Source organism: Carassius carassius, chromosome 18, assembly GCF_963082965.1.
Source record: "Carassius carassius chromosome 18, fCarCar2.1, whole genome shotgun sequence".
In the NCBI taxonomy this organism is placed as follows: Eukaryota; Metazoa; Chordata; class Actinopteri; order Cypriniformes; family Cyprinidae; genus Carassius; species Carassius carassius.
In genome coordinates, this window is record NC_081772.1 from 30,238,035 (window position 1) to 30,261,147 (window position 23,113).

General features: G+C 48.9%; 12 non-coding genes across 12 annotated transcripts; all 12 read left to right on the forward strand.

The window, feature by feature from the left end:
* The first annotated feature begins 941 nt into the window (after positions 1 to 941).
* Positions 942 to 1,023, forward strand: trnas-uga (transfer RNA serine (anticodon UGA)). Its single transcript has one exon. It is a non-coding gene; the product is annotated as a tRNA-Ser (tRNA).
* A 178-nt stretch (positions 1,024 to 1,201) lies between these two features.
* trnak-uuu (transfer RNA lysine (anticodon UUU)) lies at positions 1,202 to 1,274 on the forward strand. The gene has a single exon. It is a non-coding gene; the product is annotated as a tRNA-Lys (tRNA).
* Positions 1,275 to 11,306: 10,032 nt separating this feature from the next.
* trnak-uuu (transfer RNA lysine (anticodon UUU)) lies at positions 11,307 to 11,379 on the forward strand. The gene has a single exon. It is a non-coding gene; the product is annotated as a tRNA-Lys (tRNA).
* Positions 11,380 to 13,025: 1,646 nt separating this feature from the next.
* trnas-uga (transfer RNA serine (anticodon UGA)) lies at positions 13,026 to 13,107 on the forward strand. The gene has a single exon. It is a non-coding gene; the product is annotated as a tRNA-Ser (tRNA).
* Positions 13,108 to 13,262: 155 nt separating this feature from the next.
* Positions 13,263 to 13,334, forward strand: trnah-gug (transfer RNA histidin (anticodon GUG)). The gene has a single exon. It is a non-coding gene; the product is annotated as a tRNA-His (tRNA).
* Positions 13,335 to 15,324: 1,990 nt separating this feature from the next.
* Positions 15,325 to 15,397, forward strand: trnak-uuu (transfer RNA lysine (anticodon UUU)). Its single transcript has one exon. It is a non-coding gene; the product is annotated as a tRNA-Lys (tRNA).
* Positions 15,398 to 16,217: 820 nt separating this feature from the next.
* trnac-aca (transfer RNA cysteine (anticodon ACA)) lies at positions 16,218 to 16,300 on the forward strand. The gene has a single exon. It is a non-coding gene; the product is annotated as a tRNA-Cys (tRNA).
* Positions 16,301 to 19,815: 3,515 nt separating this feature from the next.
* Positions 19,816 to 19,896, forward strand: trnas-uga (transfer RNA serine (anticodon UGA)). The gene has a single exon. It is a non-coding gene; the product is annotated as a tRNA-Ser (tRNA).
* A 616-nt stretch (positions 19,897 to 20,512) lies between these two features.
* trnak-uuu (transfer RNA lysine (anticodon UUU)) lies at positions 20,513 to 20,585 on the forward strand. Its single transcript has one exon. It is a non-coding gene; the product is annotated as a tRNA-Lys (tRNA).
* Positions 20,586 to 21,815: 1,230 nt separating this feature from the next.
* trnas-aga (transfer RNA serine (anticodon AGA)) lies at positions 21,816 to 21,897 on the forward strand. The gene has a single exon. It is a non-coding gene; the product is annotated as a tRNA-Ser (tRNA).
* Positions 21,898 to 22,045: 148 nt separating this feature from the next.
* Positions 22,046 to 22,117, forward strand: trnah-gug (transfer RNA histidin (anticodon GUG)). The gene has a single exon. It is a non-coding gene; the product is annotated as a tRNA-His (tRNA).
* A 390-nt stretch (positions 22,118 to 22,507) lies between these two features.
* Positions 22,508 to 22,580, forward strand: trnak-uuu (transfer RNA lysine (anticodon UUU)). The gene has a single exon. It is a non-coding gene; the product is annotated as a tRNA-Lys (tRNA).
* Positions 22,581 to 23,113: the final 533 nt, after the last annotated feature.

Consider the following 23,113-nt stretch of genomic DNA (forward strand, 5'->3'; position numbering starts at 1 on the left):
CGAACCCTCAAACTCCTTGGAGTGAAAGGACTGCAATTGAAAAAAGCCACCGCAAACATCTTAGAGGCCACAGAAAGGGCTTCTCGGTGGCTGTAGATCCGTAGGGGGGATCCGTGGAGCAACATGCCACTTGGACACAAGCCGGGGACTGATCACCCCCGGCTGGGTCGCCCGGGTGAGGGTGTATGAAGATTAAAGACCCGAAACACCCTATGACCTCGGGTTTTTCACTGATGACGTGTCCAAGTAGCACCAGAAGGTGTATTCAAACTCTAGACAGACTTCCCAATTGTGCAGTGCTGTCGGTCCCCAGGGCCAGTACTGAAAAACCCCATTACATAGGATGAGACATGGCAGCCTGATTTCTCCTCAGTGGGATCGCTGTTTTACCCGCTTGCAGGGCTAGCTTGCAATCTCCGCTTGCTGACTGAGCTGGGTTGGTTGCAAGTAGGTCAGGCAGCAGTGTTGGACACAAACTGAGCAGAAATTGGTCTACTCCCGTAGTCGTGGCCGAGTGGTTAAGGCGATGGACTAGAAATCCATTGGGGTCTCCCCTCGCAAGTTCAAATCCTGCCGACTAAACTGTTTGCTGAAGGCCATGAGACAAAGCATCCATGCATTTTTCATGGTCCTCGCACTTATTTGCAAAATGTCCAGTCCCTTTTCGATTGACAAACACGCCACTGCTGCTTCTTGTATCCGGGCTCCAGGGATTCTCTTGGGTGAGCCAGTGGCACGGCGTGATCGTATAGTGGTTAATACTTTGCGTTGTGGCCGCAGCAACCCCGGTTCGAATCAGGGTCACGGCAACCCTTTGCCGTTGAGTATACGGGAAGGTTGAAAATTTTTTTACCACCTCATCTTTCTGCGTGATTTTGTTTCTGAAGCTTGGCCTGTGCAGGGCGCCACCAGACAAGGGGGCTTGCTTTCTAAGATTAGGCGTAGTCGTGGCCGAGAGGTTAAGGCGATGGACTTGAAATCCATTGGGGTCTCCCCGCGCAGGTTCGAACCCTGCCGACTACGGGAGGGCTTTGCAGTATTGCTTTAGCTTTCTGTGACGGTAATTGTGCCTTCTATGGTCCTTCGCTCTCTGTGCCATAACTGCTTCTAGCTTTCATCCTCGTGACACCTGCGTCTCTTCTGGGCAGCTTGTTGTAAAACTGCTGCTTTATAAAAGGTGAGAAGCCAGTGCTCCACAAGAGCCCGGGTAGCTCAGTCGGTAGAGCATCAGACTTTTAATCTGAGGGTCCAGGGTTCAAGTCCCTGTTTGGGTGAAGGTCTGTCTGCTTTTGGCTGAGTCACCCTGCTGTCACTACGGTCCATCTCTTCTTCTGAATCTGTACTGGAGCGGTGTTCCTTCCTGCTCCAGGGTATCAGTGCACCTCCCTTAATCGGCACACCTGATTCTGATGGTCAGCCCTTTAGGAAAGAGTGCTCAAAGAGTGAGAAGAATAAGACAGACTTCCCAATTGTGCAGTGCTGTCAGTCCCCAGTGGGATCGCTGTTTTACCCGCTTGCAGGGCTAGCTTGCAATCTCTGCTTGCTGACTGAGCTGGGTTGGTTGCAAGTAGGGCAGCAGTGTTGGACACAAACTGAGCAGAAATTGGTTGGCTTGTTCGGCACACCTGATTCTTATGGTCAGCCCTTTTTTTTTTTTGGAGCGTCCATTCAGGTATAAGTTTGAGGGCTCGTGTACGTGGGTTAAGGGGACCTGCGCGCTGACCCCAAAAAATTTTTGCAGGATGCGGTGTCGATGTCTGCCGACTGCGCTGGCCCACGGGAGACCCCTGACCGGCGCGGGAGGATCTGGACCCCCGAGGGGCCTCGCGGAAGCTTACCCAAATTTGAGGCCCCTAAATGCCATTCAGCACTTCTCCACAGGGTGGCGCATGGAGCAGTACACCTCAGGTTTAAAACAGTGGCATTTACCCGAATGGGGGATGGACGATTTTTTTGCCCACGAAACCAATATTTGTCCATTTGACCTTTAAAGTTACAGAATGACCACAGAACCGGTGCGGACCCCCGTCGGACCCCCAACCCGGGTCCCACGAACCCATTATTTGTCCATTTGACCATTATATTCACACAATGACTGCGGATCATCTGCGGACCCCTTGCGGACCCCCACCCTGGGTCCCACGAACCTAGTATTTGTCCATTTGACCATTATATTTACACAATGACTGCGGATCATCTGCGGACCACTTGCGGACCCCCACCCTGGGTCCCACAAACCCACTATTTGTCCATTTGACCATTATATTCACACAATGACTGCGGATCATCTGCGGACCACTTGCGGACCCCCACCCTGGGTCCCACGAACCCACTATTTGTCCATTTGACCATTATGTTCACACAATGACTGCGGATCATCTGCGGACCACTTGCGGACCCCCACCCTGGGTCCCACGAACCCAATATTTGTCCATTTGACCATTATGTTCACACAATGACTGCGGATCATCTGCGGACCACTTGTGGACCCCCACCCTGGTTCCCACGAACCCACTATTTGTCCATTTGACCATTATGTTCACGGAATGACCACAGATCACATGCGGAACATTTGCGGACCCCACCTCCGGGTCCCACGGACCCAATATTTGTCCATTTGACCATTAGCGTTAGAAAAGAGCCTCGTTCGGACATTTTTTTCTGAGACATCCCTGGGGCCCAAAACTTGGAACGGTGGCTCCTGGGGCTTCCCCCAGTAAGCTTATGAAGGCCCGGGGCCCAAGAGCCCTTGCAATCAGTGTCCACGAACCCGCTATGCTGAACACATTCAAATAAATGGCAGGTGGGATTTTTTTAGAAAAGTCCCAGGGGCCCGAAATTCGGAACGGTGGCTCTTTGGGGCCCCTGGATCGTGCAGTCAAAAGCGCGGGGCCCTAGTGCGATGCACTTTTTTCCCTTTAGTCCTACGACTATGTGCTTCGGGGCCCTGGGTGAGGGGCCCCTGAGATGCCAGAATCTAAAATCTGGGGGCCCTCCGGCCTATCGTCTCCGAACTGTGGACGTCCCACCTCCCATCAAAACGCGTAACGCTTTTGTGTACGTGGGGTCCCTTCTGTGACCGTTTGACCCCTAAAGAAGGTGGTAGGGCCACCAGACTTCAGTGCCCGGTCGAGGGGATCCCCTCGAGACACATATCCAAAATTCGGCCCGATCGGACCCTTGGGAGTCGTGTCCACGTCGTGTCCACGACCCTCTTGGGATCCCCCGAATTTCAGCCGCGGGGTCCAACGCATCGCGGAGATATTAGCAAAAAAATAGTACCATCCACCCCCCTCGCACCTACTCATCCATACCGGCCAGGGTGCACCCTCCCCGGCTAGAGAAGGCAGCTCGAAGGGGGTGGAAGTCGGAAGAAAAAAATTTTTATGAGGCCTAGAGAAAACACTTGTACTGTACCCAGGGCACTCAGAGGAATCCATTTTTGTAAGTTTTATCCCATTATACTGTAGAAATATGCATATAAAAAATGTTGGATTTTGGTTAACCAAAATGTCACAGACTTTGCCAAGCTGTAACTCCGCAAAACGGGGCCAAACTGCACCAAACTCGGGTCAAGGTCAGACCAGGTGGCCCTCTATCCGATGACACCTGCCCCATGTCCCTATGACCCCGGGGGTCAAAGTTACGGCCCCCCAAAATGTTCAATTCAATTCAATTCAAGTTTATTTGTATAGCGCTTTTTACAATACAAATCGTTACAAAGCAACTTTACAGAAAATTATGTTTCTACAATATTTAGTAGTAGCTAGTAGTTTGTGCACGTTTGACAGGATTTTAGAAAAATAAAAATAATAATAATAATAATACAAGACGTAGTCAGCTAGATGATGAACTATCAATATTATTAATTAATAGTAATTTATAGGATGCAGTTACACATGTAGCAATATTTGTTAGTTCTGTTTGTTGATTCAAGGTTAGCATCATCTGGGGTCCTCTGAGGGTCAGCATCATCTCTTCTCAGGTGTTCTGGATCCAGACTGGAGCTTGTGTAAATCCTAGTTACCACGGGATGTAAATCCCGTGGCAAAACATAGAAACAAAATAGAGACATCATTAGCATAGCTGCTGATCCAACAAAGTAAAATTAGTTTAACCCAAGCTAAAGAATAAAAATGCAGATGCAACTACACTCACAATTTAAGAGATACATTATTCGAATGCTTGGTGAAAGAGATGCGTTTTTAATCTAGATTTAAACAGAGAGAGTGTGTCTGAACCCCGAACATTATCAGGAAGGCTATTCCAGAGTTTGGGAGCCAAATGTGAAAAAGCTCTACCTCCTTTAGTGGACTTTGCTATCCTAGGAACTACCAAAAGTCCAGCGTTTTGTGACCTTAGGGTGCGTGATGGGTTGTAGCGTGGTAGAAGGCTAGTTAGGTACGCAGGAGCTAAACCATTTAGGGCCTTATGGGTAAGTAATGATAATTTGTAACTGATACGGAACTTAATAGGTAGCCAGTGCAGAGACTGTAAAATAGGGGTAATATGATCATATTTTCTTGACCTGGTAAGGACTCTAGCTGCTGCATTTTGGACGACCTGTAGCTTGTTTATTGACGAAGCAGGACAACCACCTAGAAGTCCATTACAATAGTCCAGTCTAGAGGTCATGAAAGCATGAACTAGCTTTTCTGCATCAGAAACAGATAACATGTTTCGTAGCTTGGCAATGTTTCTAAGATGGAAGAATGCGGTTTTTGTAACATTGGAAATATGATTTTCAAAAGACAAATTGCTGTCCAATATAACACCCAGATTTCTGACTGTAGAGGAAGTAACAGTACATCCGTCTAGTTGCAGATTGTAATCTACAAGATTCTGTGTGGTGTTTTTTGGTCCAATAATTAATATCTCTGTCTTATCCGAATTTAATTGGAGAAAATTATTTGTCATCCAATCTTTTACATTTTTAACACACTCTGTTAGCTTAGATAATTGGGAAGTTTCATCTGGTCTCGTTGAAATATATAGCTGAGTATCATCAGCATAACAGTGGAAGCTAATTCCATATTTTCTAATAATATTACCAAGGGGCAACATGTATATTGAAAATAGAAGGGGACCTAGGACGGATCCTTGTGGCACTCCATATTTTACTGATGATAAATGAGATGACACCCCATTTAAGTAAACAAAATGGTAGCGATCGGACAGGTAGGATCTAAACCATCTTAGAGCCTGCCCTTGAATACCTGTATAGTTTTGTAATCGATCTATGAGTATGTCATGATCTATGGTGTCGAACGCAGCACTAAGATCAAGTAAGACTAGAAATGAGATGCAGCCTTGATCTGACGCAAGAAGCAGGTCATTTGTAATTTTAACAAGTGCAGTTTCTGTGCTATGGTGGGGCCTAAAACCTGACTGAAATTCTTCATACAGATCATTTTTATGCAGGAAGGTGCTCAATTGAGCAGACACAACTTTTTCTAAAATTTTAGACATAAATGGAAGATTTGAAATAGGCCTATAATTTGCCAGTACACTAGGATCTAGTTTTGGTTTCTTAATAAGAGGCTTGATAACCGCCATTATGATAACCGCCAAAATGTGGGATTTGAACCGGGATAACTCAGGAACCGGACCACCCAGGAACTAGAGGGTGGTCGCATACGGTAGGCCCCTCGACCCTCTAGGGATCCCCTGAATTTCAGCCCCGGGGTCCACCGCTTCGCGGAGATATTAGCAAAAAAATAGTACCATCCACCCCCCTCGCACCTACTCATCCATGCCGGCCAGGGTGCACCCTCCCCGGCTAGAGAAGGCAGCTCAAAGGGGGTGGAAGTCGGAAGAAAAGTTTTTTTATGAGGCCGAGAGAAAACAGTTGTACTGTACTCAGGGCACTCAGAGGAATCAATTTTTGTAAGTTTTAACCCATAATACTGTAGAATTTGCATAAAAATGAGCGTTGAATTTTGGCACACATGTGCACCACATGTGGTGCGTATCTCACTTTTCATTAAATAGCAACTGTATTTAACTTTATTTATTTCAAATGTGTGTTATTGTTAATGAAAAGACCTTTACTGTACTCAGGACACCCAGAGGAATCAATTCTTGTAAGTTTTATCCAATAATAATGTAAAATATGCATAAAAATTTATGTCCACCAGAGCACTACGGAGGTCCCGCTGAATAAATTGTACATGGACATTTTTTTAAAAAAAACCTCCCATTTGCCATTTATTCAGCACGCCCTTCCTAATGGTTCCGTTGACGGATCAATTTTAGCGATTTCGTGGTTGAAGTCTCATCTGCTGTACTCTGCAAGCTCCGAGGAACCCATTTTTGTAAGTTTTGTCCCATAATACTGTAGAATTATGCATAGAAAACCACATGTGGTGCATGTCCACCCGCAATTTATTTGAACCCCATCCAAATATATGGCAGGTGGGACTTTTTTAGAAACATCCCAGAGGCCCGAAATTCGGATCGGTGGGTCCAGGGGCCGCCGCGAGTGAGCTGACGAAAGCGCGGGACCCTCAGGCGAGGGAAAAATTCGGAGCCTCCTGCACAAAATCTCTCCCTCAGCCCTCTCTGACTCTTACATGATGAGAGCATTTTGAGAGATTTGAGGGTGCCGGGCGGGCATTTTTTTTCAAGGTCCAACAGCTTCGTGCTTCGGGGACATGGGAGAGGGGCCCCTGAGATGCTCGAATCTCGAATCTGGGGGCCCTACGACCTATCGTCTCCGAAGGGCGGATATCCCACCTCCAATGTAAACATGTACCGGTTTGGTGGACAAGCCCTTCCGTTTTTGACCTTTTGACCCCTAAGGAAGGTCGTAGGGCCACCAAACTTCTCTGCCCGGTCAAGGGGGTCCCCATGAGGCAATCATACCAAATTCGGCCCGATCAGACCCCGGCGAGCCGTGTCCACGAAACCGCTAGGCCGAACACATTCAAGTAATTGGCAGGTGGGACTTTTTCAGAAAAGACCCAGGGGCCCAAAATTCGGATCGGTGGGTCAAGGGGCCGCCCCGAGTGAGCTTCCGAAAGCGCGGGGCCCTGGGGCCCTCGCGAGTTGTGTCCACGAATCCGCTAGGCCGAACCCATTCAAGTATGTGGCAGGTGGGACTTTTTTAGAAAAGACCCAGGGGCCCGAAATTCGGATCGGTGGGTCCAGGGGCCGCCCCGATTGAGCTGCCGAAAGAGCGGGGCCCTAAGGCGAGGGGATAATTCGGAGCCTCCTGCACAAAATCTCTCCCTCAGCCCTCTCTGACTCTTACATGATCAGAGCCTTTTGAGAGATTTCAGGGTGCCGGATGGGAATTATTTTTTCAAGGTCCTACAGCTTCGTGCTTTGGGGACATGGGAGAGGGGCCTCTGACATGCGAGAATCTCGAATCTCGGGGCCCTACGACCCATCGTCTCCGAAGGGCGGATGTCCCATCTCCAATGTAAACGCGTACCGGTTTGGTGGACAAGCGCTCCCTTTTTTGACCCTTTGATCCCTAAATAAGGTCGTAGGGGTCACCAGACTTCTATGCCCGGTCGAGGTGGCCCCCATGAGACACATATCCAAAATTCGGCCCGATCGGACCCCGGCGAGCCGTGTCCACGAAACCGCTAGGCCGAACACATTCAAGTAAATGGCAGGAGGGATTTTTTAGAAACGTCCTAGGGGCCCGAAATTTGGATCGGTTGCTCGTGAGGGCCCCTAGAACGTGCTGTCAAAAGCGTGAGGACCTAGCGCGATGCCCTTTTTTTCCATGGGTCCTACGTGACTACGTGTTTCGGGGCCCTTGTTGAGGGGCCCCTGAGAAGCCAGAATCTCAAATCTGGGGGCCTTACAACCTATCGTCTCCGAACTGTGGACGTCCCACCTCCCATCAAAACGCGTACCGCTTTTGTGGACGTGGGGTCCCTTCTGTGACCGTTTGACCCCTAAAGAAGGTCGTAGGGCCACCAGACTTCTGTGCCCGGTCGAGGGGATGCCCTCGAGACACATATCCAAAATTCGGCCCGATCGGACCCTTGGGAGTCGTGTCCACGAATCCGCTAGGCCGAAAGCATGGGAATAAATGGCAGGTGGGATTTTTTTAGAAACGTCCCAGAGGTCCCAAATTTCACAGCGGGGTCCGTGGGGCCCCCCCAGTGACCTCACCGAGACCGCGGACCGATCGGAGTGACTTGCGTCGGCGACCCCGAAATGGCCAGAGGGGGCGCCGGTGAGCGCCCGCGGGGCGGGGACGCCCACCCCCCACCTCTGGGACCCTTTTGGGAACGTTCCGTAAAAATAGTGGAAAAGTGGACAAATAGTGGTTCCGTGGGACCGGGGGTCCGGGTCGGGGGGTCCTCGCGGCTGGAGGGTCCGATCCGCGATGATAATGGTTAAATGGACAAATAATGGGTTCGTGGTCACGGGGGTCTGCACAGCGGACCCATATGGCGGGTGGACAAAACGCAGCGCGCTGGGATGCGAAGCCCACCCTAGAACAGCCCCGGCCATTCGTTTAATGGGAGAAAGGCCAAATAATAGGGTCCTGGGAGCGAATACCCCCAATGGCCAGCAGAACGATGGCAAAAGGACCTTTATAGGGAGCGTGGTCACGGGGGTCCGCTAAGCGGGCCCATATGGCGGGTGGACAAAACGCGGCCCGCTGGGATGCGAAGCCCACCCTAGAACTGCCCCGGCCATTTGTTTAATAGGAGAAAGGCCAAATAATAGGGTCCTGGGAGCGAATACCCCCAACGGCCAGCAGAACGATGGCAAAAGGACCTTTATAGGGTTCGTGGGAGGTGGGGGTGGTGGTGGGGGGGCTCTCCCGGTGGTCAACATCACCCCCTAGAGGTGTCAATACTTGGTTTACTGCGGATTCCCTACGGAAAAGGGGGGTAAGCCGACTCGTCCCGTTGGCCAGTTTTCTAAAGAAGAAAATGGATCCAAATTGACAGTACAATCCCTTCGAACCATTATGCGGTATATGGCAATTTAAATGAATGGGTTTTTTTTCCACGAACCCATTATGTGTACTACCTAACATTAGGCGTAGCCGTGGCCGAGAGGTTAAGGCGATGGACTTGAAATCCATTGGGGTCTCCCTGCGCAGGTTCGAACTCTGGGTTAATGGTAGAACAGGAAGGGAGAATAAAAGGAATAGGCATAGAGGGAGGAGAGAATAAAATATTTCAATACGCTGATGATACTACGCTATTGCTGCAAGATCTGTTGAGTGTAAGGGAAGCAATGAAAATAGTACAAACATTTTGCAGGGGATCAGGGGCTAAAGTGAACGAGGATAAAACAGTATACATGAGATTCGGGAGAAGTGAGGTTTTAACGGCGCACTTTAATTTTAAGGAAATGAATGAAATAAAGATTTTAGGTGTTTTAATGGGGAGGGATGAAACCAAAGCAGAAGGAATTATGTGGGAGGAGATGTTAGGAGGGATCGAGAGAAGGTTGAATTTTTGGAGATTAATGTCCTTAACTTTGGAGGGGAGGGTTTTAATTTTGAATGTTTTAATGGTTTCTAAGTTATGGCATATTTTATATGTGGCTTCAATGCCGTTGTGGACAGAAAAAAGGCTGAAAAAATGTTTTTTAGATTTTTTATGGGAAGGAAAGCCACCGAGAATTGCATATAACACTTTAATAGGAGCAGTGGGGAAGGGGGGGCTAGGGCTAATGGACGTGGAGCAAAGAAAGAACAGTTTAAGGGTGAAAATCATAAGCAAATATCTAGACGAAGAAAATAAAGCAGCATGGAAAAGAACAATGGGGCATTTTTTAAACAAGTGTAGTCATTTTAATCTGGGGGACAACATTTTATGGATGAAAACAACAAATTGGATGACGGAGGGGCTGCCAGAATTTTATAAAGAACTGATGAGAGCATGGGGAAAATGTTTAGATAATGTGCATTTTAAGCCACAAGGTAGAGAGAACATTTTAAATCAGCCTTTATTCTTAAACAACTGCATTTTAAATCAAGGGAAGCAGGTTTTTTTTAAGAAATGGTGGGATGTTGGAATCATGAAAGTCAGAGATGTTTTATATGAATTCAAAGAGGGGTTTTTACCAGTGCAATACATTGTGGATGTGATGGAGGAGGCAAAGGAGGATTATAGCAGACAAGAGATTACAAACAAATATGATTTAATTAAGAATGCTATACCTAAAGAATGGATAAAGAGAATTGAAAATATGGAAGAAGAAAATCAAGGAAAAGATGTGTATGCAAATATGGGGGGGAAATTGTGTGCTTTTAAAGAATGTACTGTGAAAATGTTTTATTGTTTTTTTAGAGATGTGGTTTTCAAGAAACCTGTTGTAAATGAATACTGGCTACGGATGTTCAATGATGTACCGGAAGAGAAAATATGGGGGAATATAAATGGGAAAATTGTACAGACTAAACTGGAGAATATGGAATATTTTATCAGGAACAAAGCAGTGTTTACAGATGTGATTTTAAGCAAAATTGGGATGGAGGAAAGTGCAATATGTAAAGTATGCCAAGATGCAGATGAAGGGTTTTTACACTTGTTTTTATATTGTGATAAGCTGAAAGATTTTAATGAGAGATGTAAAAGAATGATTTTAATTTTGAGAGGAGAGGGAAATGGAAACTTTGAGTGGGAAAAGGTGTTAATGTTGGGCATTAATGAGAAATATAAACATGAGAAGCTGATTAATTTACTTGTGATGCTGATGAAAAGTGCGATATGGGAAAGAAGAGTGGTGGTGAAAAAGGACAATGCTTTAATTGATGTATGGAATGTGTTTAGGAGAAAAGTTGAAAAATATGTTGGATGTCTGTTTTATTATTTTAAATTGGAGGAAACGATTGATGTTTTTTATAATATTTTTACTCAGGAGGTATTAATGGTCTTCAAAGAGCTGGGAATTGAATTTTCATTTTTAAAAGATTAAACTATTTAATGACTTCTTTCTTTAAATTGTAAGATGTCTGTCAATTCAAGATTTTAGGAATTTTTTATGTCAAAGAAAGAATCTTATGTACTTTTGTATGTGAATAATTGATATGTATGTTTGAATTGATTAATTTCTTCAATAAAAAAAAAAAAAAAAAGGTTAAGGCGATTGACTTGAAATCCATTGGGGTCTCCCTGCGCAGGTTCGAACTCTGCCGACTACGGGAGGGATTTGCAGTATTGCTTTAGCTTTCTGTGACGGTAATTGTGCCTTCTATTGTCCTTCGCTCTCTGTGCCATAACTGCTTCTAGCTTTCATCCTCGTGACACCTGCGTCTCTTCTGGGCAGCTTGTTGTAAAACTGCTGCTTTATAAAAGGTGAGAAGCCAGTTCTCCACAAGAGCCCGGATAGCTCAGTCGGTAGAGCATCAGACTTTTAATCTGAGGGTCCAGGGTTCAAGTCCCTGTTCGGGTGAAGGTCTGTCTGCTTTTGGCGGAGTCACCTTGCTATCACTACGGTCCATCTCTTCTTCTGAATCTGTACCGGAGCGGTGTTCCTTCCTGCTCCAGGGTATCAGTGCACCTCCCTTGTTTGGCACACCTGATTCTGATGGTCAGCTCGTTAGGAAAGCGCGCTCACAGAGTGAGTAGAATAAGACAGACCTCCGAATTGTGCAGTGCTGTCGGTCCCCAGGCCCAGCACTGAAAAACGTCATTACATAGGATGAGACATGGCAGCCTGATTTCTCCTCAGTGGGACTGCTGTTTTACCCGCTTACAGGGCTAGCTTGCAATCTCCGCTTGCTAGGTTGCAAGTAGGTCAGGCAGCAATGTGACACACAACAGGGCAGAAGGTAGTCTGCTTAATTCAAGTCCCTGTTTGGGCGAAGGTCAGTCTACTTTTTGGAGGGCTCAGCTTGCTATCACTACGGGTCCATCTCTTCTGCTGACTCTGTACTAGAGCGATGTTCCTTCCTGCTCCCGGGGATCAGTGCATCTCCCTTGTTCGGCACACCTGATTCTGATGATCAGCCCTTTAGGAAAGAGTGCTCACAGAGTACGTAGAATAAGACGGACTTCCCAATTGTGCAGTGCTGTCGGTCCCCAGGGCCAGTACTGAAAAACCACATTACATAGGATGAGACATGGCAGCCTGATTTCTCCTCAGTGGGACTGCTGTTTTACCCGCTTCCAGTGCTAGCTTACAATCTCGGCTTCCTGAGTTGCAAGTAGGTCAGGCAGCAATGTGACACACAACAGGGCAGAAGGTAGTCTGCTTAATTCAAGTCCCTGTTTGGGCGAAGGTCAGTCTACTTTTTGGAGGGCTCAGCTTGCTATCACTACGGGTCCATCTCTTCTGCTGACTCTGTATTAGAGCGATGTTCTTTCCTTCTCCCGGGGATCAGTGCATCTCCCTTGTTCGGCACACATGATTCTGATGGTCAGCCCTTTAGGAAAGAGTGCTCACGGAGTGAGTAGAATAAGAAAGACCTCCCATTTGTGCAGTGCTGTCGGTCCCCAGGGCCAGTACTGAAAAACCCCATTACATAGGATGAGACATGGCAGCCTGATTTCTCCTCAGTGGGACTGCTGTTTTAGCCGCTTCCAGAGGTAGCTTACAATCTCGGCTTGCTAGCTTGCAAGTAGGTCAGGCAGCAGTGTTACACACAACATGGCAGAAGGTGGTCTGCTTAATTCAAGTCCCTGTTTGGGCGTAGGTCAGTCGTCTTTTTGTAGGCCTCAGCTTGCTATCACTACGGTCCATCTCTTCTGCTGACTCTGTACTAGAGCGATGTTCCTTTCTGCTCCCGGGGATCAGTGCATCTCCCTTGTTCGGCAAACCTGATTCTGATGGTCAGCCCTTTAGGAAAGAGTGCTCACAGAGTGAGTAGAATAAGACAGACTTCCCAATTGTGCAGTGCTGTCGGTCCCAAGGGCCAGTACTGAAAAACCTCATTACATAGGATGAGACATGGCAGCCTGATTTCTCCTCAGTGGGACTGTGTTTTACCCGCTTGCAGGGCTAGCTTGCAATCTCCGCTTGCTGACTGAGCTGGGTTGGTTGCAAGTAGGTCAGGCAACAGTGTTGGACACAAACTGAGCAGTAATTGGTCTACTCCCGTAGTCGTGGCTGAGTGGTTAAGGTGATAGACTTGAAATCCATTGGGGTCTCCCCGCGCAGGTTCGAATCCTGCTGACTACGCTGCTTGCTGAAGGCCATGAGGCAAAGCATCCATGCATTTTTCACGGTCCTCGCACTTATTTGCAAAATGTCCAGTCCCTCTTCGATGGACAAACACGCCACTGCTGCTTCTTCTATCCGGGCTCCAGGGGTTGTCTTGGGTGAGCCAGTGGCACGCCGTGATCGTATAGTGGTTAGTACTCTGCGTTGTGGCCGCAGCAACCCCGGTTCGAATCCGGGTCATGGCAACCCTCTGCTGTTGAGTATACGGGAAGGTTGAACATTTTTTACCACCTCATCGTTCTGCGTGATTTTGTTTCTGAAGATTGGCCTGTGCAGGGCGCCATCAGACAAGGGGGCTTGCTTTCTAACATTAGGCGTAGTCGTGGCCCAGAGGTTAAGACGATGGACGATGGACTTGAAATCCATTGGGGTCTCCCTGCGCAGGTTCGAACTCTTCCCATTTCCGGAAGGATTTGCAGTATTGCTTTAGCTTTCTGTGACTGTAATTGTGCCATCTATGGTCCTTCGCTCTCTGTGCCATAACTATTTCTAGCTTTCATCCTTGTGACACCTGCGTCTCTTCTGGGCAGCTTGTTGTAAAACTGCTGCTTTATAAAAGGTGAGAAGCCAGTGCTCCACAAGAGCCTGGATAGCTCAGTCGGTAGAGCATCAGACTTTTAATTTGAGGGTCCAGGGTTCAAGTCCCTGTTAGGGTGAAGGTCTGTCTGCTTTTGGCGGAGTCACCTTGCTATCACTACGGTCCATCTCTTCTTCTGAATCTGTACTGGAGCGGTGTTCCTTCCTGCTCCAGGGTATCAGTGCACCTCCCTTGTTTGGCACACCTGAATCTGATGGTCAGCTCGTTAGGAAAGCGCGCTCACAGAGTGAGTAGAATAAGACAGACCTCCGAATTGTGCAGTGCTGTCGGTCCCCAGGCCCAGCACTGAAAAACCCCATTATATAGGATGAGACATGGCAGCCTGATTTCTCCTCAGTGGGACTGCTGTTTTACCCGCTTCCAGGGCTAGCTTACAATCTCGGCTTGCTAGGTTGCAAGTAGGTCAGGCAGCAATGTGACACACAACAGGGCAGAAGGTGGTCTGCTTAATTCAAGTCCCTGTTTGGGCGAAGGTCAGTCTACTTTTTGGAGCCCTCAGCTTGCTATCACTACGGGTCCATCTGTTCTGCTGACTCTGTATTAGAGCGATTTTCCTTCCTTCTCCCGGGGATCAGTGCATCTCCCTTGATCGGCACACATGATTCTGATGGTCAGCCCTTTAGGAAAGAGTGCTCACAGAGTGAGTAGAATAAGACAGACTTCCCAATTGTGCAGTGCTGTCGGTCCCCGGGGTCAGTACTGAAAAACCCCATTACATAGGATGAGACATGGCAGGCTGATTTCTCCTCAGTGGGACCGCTGTTTTACCCGCTTGCAGGGCTAGCTTGCAATCTCTGCTTGCTGACTGAGCTGGTTTGGTTGCAAGTAGGTCAGGCAGCAGTGTTGGACACAAACTGAGCAGAAATTGGTCTACTGCCGTAGTCGTGGCCGAGTGGTTAAGGCGATGGATTAGAAATCCATTGGGGTCTCCCCGCGCAGATTCGAATCCTGCCGACTTCACTGTTTGCTGAAGGCCATGAGGCAAGGCATCCATGCATTTTTCACGGTCCTCGCACTTATTTGCGAAATGTCCAGTCCCTCTTCGATGGACAAACACGCCGCTGCTGCTTCTTCTATCCGGGCTCCAGGGATTGTCTTGGGTGAGCCAGTGGCACGCCGTGATCGTATAGTGGTTAGTACTCTGCGTTGTGGCTGCAGCAACCCCTTTCGAATCCGGGTCGCGGCAACCCTTTGCCATTGAGTATACGGGAAGGTTGTACATTTTTTACCACCTCATATTTTTGCGTGATTTTGTTTCTGAAGCTTGGCCTGTGCAGGGCGCCATCAGACAAGGGGGCTTGCTTTCTAACATTAGGCGTAGTCGTGGCCGAGAGGTTAAGGCGATGGACTTGAAATCCATTGGGGTCTCCCTGCGCAGGTTCGAACTCTTCCCATTTCCGGAAGGATTTGCAGTATTGCTTTAGCTTTCTGTGACGGTAATTGTGCCATCTATGGTCCTTCGCTCTCTGTGCCATAACTGCTTCTAGCTTTCATCCTCGTGACACCTGGGTCTCTTCTAGGCAGCTTGTTGTAAAACTGCTGCTTTATAAAAGGTGAGAAGACAGTGCTCCACAAGAGCCCGGATAGCTCAGTTGGTAGAGCATCAGACTTTTAATCTGAGGGTCCAGGGTTCAAGTCCCTGTTCAGGCGAAGGTCTGTCTGCTTTTGGCGGAGTCACCTTGCTATCACTACGGTCCATCTCTTCTTCTGAATCTGTACTGGAGCGGTGTTCCTTCCTGCTCCAGGGTATCAGTGCACCTCCCTTGTTTGGCACACCTGATTCTGATGGTCAGTTCGTTAGGAAAGCGCGCTCACAGAGTGAGTAGAATAAGACAGACCTCCGAATTGTGCAGTGCTGTCGGTCCCCAGGCCCAGCACTGAAAAACCCCATTACATAGGATGAGACATGGCAGCCTGATTTCTCCTCAGTGGGACTGCTGTTTTACCCACTTCCAGGGCTAGCTTACAATCTCGGCTTGCTAGGTTGCAAGTAGGTCAGGCAGCAATGTGACACACAACAGGGCAGAAGGTGGTCTGCTTAATTCAAGTCCCTGTTTGGGCAAAGGTCAGTCTACTTTTTGGAGGCCTCAGCTTGCTATCACTACGGGTCCATCTCTTCTGCTGACTCTGTATTAGAGCGATGTTCCTTCCTTCTCCAGGGGGTCAGTACATCTCCCTTGATCGGTACACATGATTCTGATGGTCAGCCCTTTAGGAAAGTGTGCTCACAGAGTGAGTAGAATAAGACAGACTTCCCAATTGTGCAGTGCTGTCGGTCCCCGGGGTCAGTACTGAAAAACCCCATTACATAGGATGAGACATGGCAGGCTGATTTCTCCTCAGTGGGACCGCTGTTTTACCCGCTTGCAGGGCTAGCTTGCAATCTCTGCTTGCTGACTGAGCTGCTTTGGTTGCAAGTAGGTCAGGCAGCAGTGTTGGACACAAACTGAGCAGAAATTGGTCTACTGCCGTAGTCGTGGCCGAGTGGTTAAGGCGATGGATTACAAAATCCATTGGGGTCTCCCCGCGCAGATTCGAATCCTGCCGACTACACTGTTTGCTGAAGGCCATGAGGCAAGGCATCCATGCATTTTTCACGGTCCTCGCACTTATTTGCGAAATGTCCAGTCCCTCTTCGATGGACAAACACGCCGCTGCTGCTTCTTCTATCCGGGCTCCAGGGATTGTCTTGGGTGAGCCAGTGGCACGCCGTGATCGTATAGTGGTTAGTACTCTGCGTTGTGGCTGCAGCAACCCCTTTCGAATCCAGGTCGCGGCAACCCTTTGCCGTTGAGTATACGGGAAGGTTGTAAATTTTTTTACCACCTCATCTTTTTGCGTGATTTTGTTTCTGAAGCTTGGCCTGTGCAGGGCGCCATCAGACAAGGGGGCTTGCTTTCTAACATTAGGCGTAGTCGTGGCCGAGAGGTTAAGGCGATGGACTTGAAATCCATTGGGGTCTCCCTGCGCAGGTTCGAACTCTTCCCATTTCCGGAAGGATTTGCAGTATTGCTTTAGCTTTCTGTGACTGTAATTGTGCCATCTATGGTCCTTCGCTCTCTGTGCCATAACTATTTCTAGCTTTCATCCTTGTGACACCTGCGTCTCTTCTGGGCAGCTTGTTGTAAAACTGCTGCTTTATAAAAGGTGAGAAGCCAGTGCTCCACAAGAGCCTGGATAGCTCAGTCGGTAGAGCATCAGACTTTTAATTTGAGGGTCCAGGGTTCAAGTCCCTGTTAGGGTGAAGGTCTGTCTGCTTTTGGCGGAGTCACCTTGCTATCACTACGGTCCATCTCTTCTTCTGAATCTGTACTGGAGCGGTGTTCCTTCCTGCTCCAGGGTATCAGTGCACCTCCCTTGTTTGGCACACCTGAATCTGATGGTCAGCTCGTTAGGAAAGCGCGCTCACAGAGTGAGTAGAATAAGACAGACCTCCGAATTGTGCAGTGCTGTCGGTCCCCAGGCCCAGCACTGAAAAACCCCATTACATAGGATGAGACATGGCAGCCTGATTTCTCCTCAGTGGGACTGCTGTTTTACCCGCTTCCAGGGCTAGCTTACAATCTCAGCTTGCTAGGTTGCAAGTAGGTCAGGCAGCAATGTGACACACAACAGGGCAGAAGGTAGTCTGCTTAATTCAAGTCCCTGTTTGGGCGAAGGTCAGTCTACTTTTTGGAGGCCTCAGCTTGCTATCACTACGGGTCCATCTGTTCTGCTGACTCTGTATTAGAGCGATTTTCCTTCCTTCTCCCGGGGATCAGTGCATCTCCCTTGATCGGCACACATGATTCTGATGGTCAGCCCTTTAGGAAAGAGTGCTCACAGAGTGAGTAGAATAAGACAGACTTCCCAATTGTGCAGTGCTGTCGGTCCCCGGGGTCAGTACTGAAAAACCCCATTACATAGGATGAGACATGGCAGGCTGATTTCTCCTCAGTGGGACCGCTGTTTTACCCGCTTGCAGGGCTAGCTTGCAATCTCTGCTTGCTGACTGAGCTGGTTTGGTTGCAAGTAGGTCAGGCAGCAGTGTTGGACACAAACTGAGCAGAAATTGGTCTACTGCCGTAGTCGTGGCGAGTGGTTAAGGCGATGGATTAGAAATCCATTGGGGTCTCCCCGCGCAGATTCGAATCCTGCCGACTTCACTGTTTGCTGAAGGCCATGAGGCAAGGCATCCATGCATTTTTCACGGTCCTCGCACTTATTTGCGAAATGTCCAGTCCCTCTTCGATGGACAAACACGCCGCTGCTGCTTCTTCTATCCGGGCTCCAGGGATTGTCTTGGGTGAGCCAGTGGCACGCCGTGATCGTATAGTGGTTAGTACTCTGCGTTGTGGCTGCAGCAACCCCTTTCGAATCCGGGTCGCGGCAACCCTTTGCCATTGAGTATACGGGAAGGTTGTACATTTTTTACCACCTCATCTTTTTGCGTGATTTTGTTTCTGAAGCTTGGCCTGTGCAGGGCGCCATCAGACAAGGGGGCTTGCTTTCTAACATTAGGCGTAGTCGTGGCCGAGAGGTTAAGGCGATGGACTTGAAATCCATTGGGGTCTCCCTGCGCAGGTTCGAACTCTTCCCATTTCCGGAAGGATTTGCAGTGTTGCTTTAGCTTTCTGTGACTGTAATTGTGCCATCTATGGTCCTTCGCTCTCTGTGCCATAACTATTTCTAGCTTTCATCCTTGTGACACCTGCGTCTCTTCTGGGCAGCTTGTTGTAAAACTGCTGCTTTATAAAAGGTGAGAAGCCAGTACTCCACAAGAGCCTGGATAGCTCAGTCGGTAGAGCATCAGACTTTTAATTTTAGGGTCCAGGGTTCAAGTCCCTGTTAGGGTGAAGGTCTGTCTGCTTTTGGCGGAGTCACCTTGCTATCACTACGGTCCATCTCTTCTTCTGAATCTGTACTGGAGCGGTGTTCCTTCCTGCTCCAGGGTATCAGTGCACCTCCCTTGTTTGGCACACCTGAATCTGATGGTCAGCTCGTTAGGAAAGCGCGCTCACAGAGTGAGTAGAATAAGACAGACCTCCGAATTGTGCAGTGCTGTCGGTCCCCAGGCCCAGCACTGAAAAACCCCATTACATAGGATGAGACATGGCAGCCTGATTTCTCCTCAGTGGGACTGCTGTTTTACCCACTTCCAGGGCTAGCTTACAATCTCGGCTTGCTAGGTTGCAAGTAGGTCAGGCAGCAATGTGACACACAACAGGGCAGAAGGTGGTCTGCTTAATTCAAGTCCCTGTTTGGGCGAAGGTCAGTCTACTTTTTGGAGGCCTCAGCTTGCTATCACTACGGGTCCATCTGTTCTGCTGACTCTGTATTAGAGCGATTTTCCTTCCTTCTCCCGGGGATCAGTGCATCTCCCTTGATTGGCACACATGTTTCTGATGGTCAGCCCTTTAGGAAAGAGTGCTCACGGAGTGAGTAGAATAAGACAGACCTCCCATTTGTGCAGTGCTGTCGGTCCCCAAGGCCAGTACTGAAAAACCCCATTACATAGGATGAGACATGGCAGCCTGATTTCTCCTCAGTGGGACCGCTGTTTTAGCCGCTTCCAGGGCTAGCTTACAATCTCGGCTTGCTAGGTTGCAAGTAGGTCAGGCAGCAGTGTTACACACAACATGGCAGAAGGTGGTCTGCTTAATTCAAGTCCCTGTTTGGGCGTAGGTCAGTCTTCTTTTTGTAGGCCTCAGCTTGCTATCACTACGGTCCATATCTTCTGCTGACTCTGTACTAGAGCGATGTTCCTTTCTGCTCTCGGGGATCAGTGCATCTCCCTTGTTCGGCAAACCTGATTCTGATGGTCAGCCCTTTAGGAAAGAGTGCTCACAGAGTGAGTAGAATAAGACAGACTTCCCAATTGTGCAGTGCTGTTGGTCCCAAGGGCCAGTACTGAAAAACCCCATTACATAGGATGAGACATGGCAGCCTGATTTCTCCTCAGTGGGACCGCTGTTTTACCCGCTTGCAGGGCTAGCTTGCATTCTCCGCTTGCTGACTGAGCTGGGTTGGTTGCAAGTAGGTCAGGCAGCAGTGTTGGACACAAACTGAGCAGAAATTGGTCTACTCCCGTAGTTGTGGCCGAGTGGTTAAGGCGATGGACTTGAAATCCATTGGGGTCTCCCCGCGCAGGTTCGAATCTGCCGACTACGCTGTTTGCTGAAGGCCATGAGGCAAAGCATCCATGCATTTTTTACGGTCCTCGCACTTATTTGCGAAATGTCCAGTCCCTCTTCGATGGACAAACACGCCGCTGCTGCTTCTTGTATCCGGGCTCCAGGGGTTGTCTTGGTTGAGCCAGTGGCACGCCGTGATTGTATAGTGGTTAATACTCTGCGTTGTGGCTGCAGCAACCCCGGTTCGAATCCGCGTCACGGCAACCCTTTGCCGTTGAGTATACGGGAAGGTTGAAATTTTTTACCACCTCATCTTTCTGCGTGATTTTGTTTCTGAAGCTTGGCCTGTGCAGGGCGCCACCAGACAAGGGCGCTTGCTTTTTAACATTAGGCGTAGTCGTGGCCGAGAGGTTAAGGCGATGGACTTGAAATCCATTGGGGTCTCTCCGCGCAGGTTCAAACTCTGCCGACTATGGGAGGGATTTGCAGTATTGCTTTAGATTTTTGTGACGGTAATTGTGCCTTCTATTGTCCTTCGCTCTCTGTGCATAACTGCTTCTAGCTTTCATCCTCGTGACAGCTGCGTCTCTTCTGGGCAGCTTGTTGTAAAACTGCTGCTTTATAAAAGGTGAGAAGCCAGTTCTCCACAAAAGCCCGGATAGCTCAGTCGGTAGAGCATCAGACTTTTAATCTGAGGGTCTAGGGTTCAAGTCCCTGTTCGGGTGAAGGTCTGTCTGCTTTTGGCGGAGTCACCTTGCTATCACTACGGTCCATCTCTTCTTCTGAATCTGTACCGGAGCGGTGTTCCTTCCTGCTTCAGGGTATCAGTGCACCTCCCTTGTTTGGCACACCTGATTCTGATGGTCAGCTCGTTAGGAAAGCGCGCTCACAGAGTGAGTAGAATAAGACAGACCTCCGAATTGTGCAGTGCTGTCGGTCCCCAGGCCCAGCACTGAAAAACGTCATAACATAGGATGAGACATGGCAGCCTGATTTCTCTTAGAGCGATGTTCCTTCCTTCTCCAGGGGGTCAGTGCATCTCCGTGTTCGGCACACATGATCCTGATGGTCAGCCCTTTAGTAAAGATTGCTCACGGAGTGAGTAGAATAAGACAGACCTCCCATTTGTGCAGTGCTGTCGGTCCCCAGGGCCAGTACTGAAAAAGCCCATTACATAGGATGAGACATGGCAGCCTGATTTCTCCTCAGTGGGACTGCTGTTTTAGCCACTTCAAGGGCTAGCTTACAATCTCGGCTTGCTAGGTTGCAAGTAGGTCAGGCAGCAGTGTTACACACAACATGGCAGAAGGTGGTCTGCTTAATTCAAGTCCCTGTTTGGGCGAAGGTCAGTCTTCTTTTTGTAGGCCTCAGCTTGCTATCACTATGGTCCATCTCTTCTGCTGACTCTGTACTAGAGCGATGTTCCTTCCTGCTCCCGGGGATCAGTGCACCTCCCTTGTTTGGCACACCTGATTCTGATGGTCAGCTCGTTAGGAAAGCGCGCTCACAGAGTGAGTAGAATAAGACAGACCTCCGAATTGTGCAGTGCTGTCGGTCCCCAGGCCCGGCACTGAAAAACGTCATTACATAGGATGAGACATGGCAGCCTGATTTCTCTTAGAGCGATGTTCCTTCCTTCTCCAGGGGGTCAGTGCATCTTCCTTGTTCGGCACACATGATTCTGATGGTCAGCCCTTTAGGAAAGAGTGCTCACGGAGTGAGTAGAATAAGACAGACTTCCCAATTGTGCAGTGCTGTCGGTCCCCAGGGCCAGTACTGAAAAACCCCATTACATAGAATGAGACATGGCAGCCTGATTTCTCCTCAGTGGGACCGCTGTTTTACCCGCTTGCAGGGCTAGCTTGCAATCTCCGCTTGCTGACTGAGCTGGGTTGGTTGCAAGTAGGTCAGACAGCAGTGTTGGACACAAACTGAGCAGAAATTGGTTTGCTACCATAGTCGTGGCTGAGTGGTTAAGGCGATGGACTAGAAATCCATTGGGGTTTCCCCGCGCAGGTTTGAATCCTGCCGACTACGCTGAAGGCCATGAGGCAAAGCATCCATGCGTTTTTCACGGTCCTCGCACTTATTTGCGAAATGTCCAGTCTCTCTTCGATGGACAAACACGCCGCTGCTGCTTCTTGTATCCGGGCTCCAGGGGCTGTCTTGGGTGAGCCAGTGGCACGCTGTGATCGTATAGTGGTTAGTACTCTGCGTTGTGGCCGCAGCAACCCCGGTTCGAATCCGGGTCACGGCAACCCTTTGCCGTTGATTATACGGGAAGGTTGAACATTTTTTACCACCTCATCTTTCTGCGTGATTTTGTTTCTGAAGCTTGGCCTGTGCAGGGCGCCACCAGACAAGGGCGCTTGCTTTTTAACATTAGCCATAGTCGTGGCCGAGAGGTTAAGGCGATGGACTTGAAATCCATTGGGGTCTCCCCGCGCAGGTTCGAACTCTGCCGACTACGGGAGGGATTTGCAGTATTGCTTTAGATTTCTGTGACGTAATTGTGCCTTCTATTGTCCTTCGCTCTCTGTGCCATAACTGCTTCTAGCTTTCATCCTCGTGACACCTGCGTCTCTTCTGGGCAGCTTGTTGTAAAACTGCTGCTTTATAAAAGGTGAGAAGCCAGTTCTCCACAAGAGCCCGGATAGCTCAGTCGGTAGAGCATCAGACTTTTAATCTGAGGGTCTAGGGTTCAAGTCCCTGTTCGGGTGAAGGTCTGTCTGCTTTTGGCGGAGTCACCTTGCTATCACTACGGTCCATCTCTTCTTCTGAATCTGTACCGGAGCGGTGTTCCTTCCTGCTCCAGGGTATCAGTGCACCTCCCTTGTTTGGCACACCTGATTCTGATGGTCAGCTCGTTAGGAAAGCGCGCTCACAGAGTGAGTAGAATAAGACAGACCTCCGAATTGTGCAGTGCTGTCGGTCCCCAGGCCCAGCACTGAAAAACGTCATTACATAGGATGAGACATGGCAGCCTGATTTCTCTTAGAGCGATGTTCCTTCCTTCTCCAGGGGGTCAGTGCATCTTCCTTGTTCGGCACACATGATCCTGATGGTCAGCCCTTTAGGAAAGAGTGCTTACGGAGTGAGTAGAATAAGACAGACCTCCCATTTGTGCAGTGCTGTCGGTCCCCAGGGCCAGTACTGAAAAAGCCCATTACATAGGATGAGACATGGCAGCCTGATTTCTCCTCAGTGGGACTGCTGTTTTAGCCACTTCAAGGGCTAGCTTACAATCTCCGCT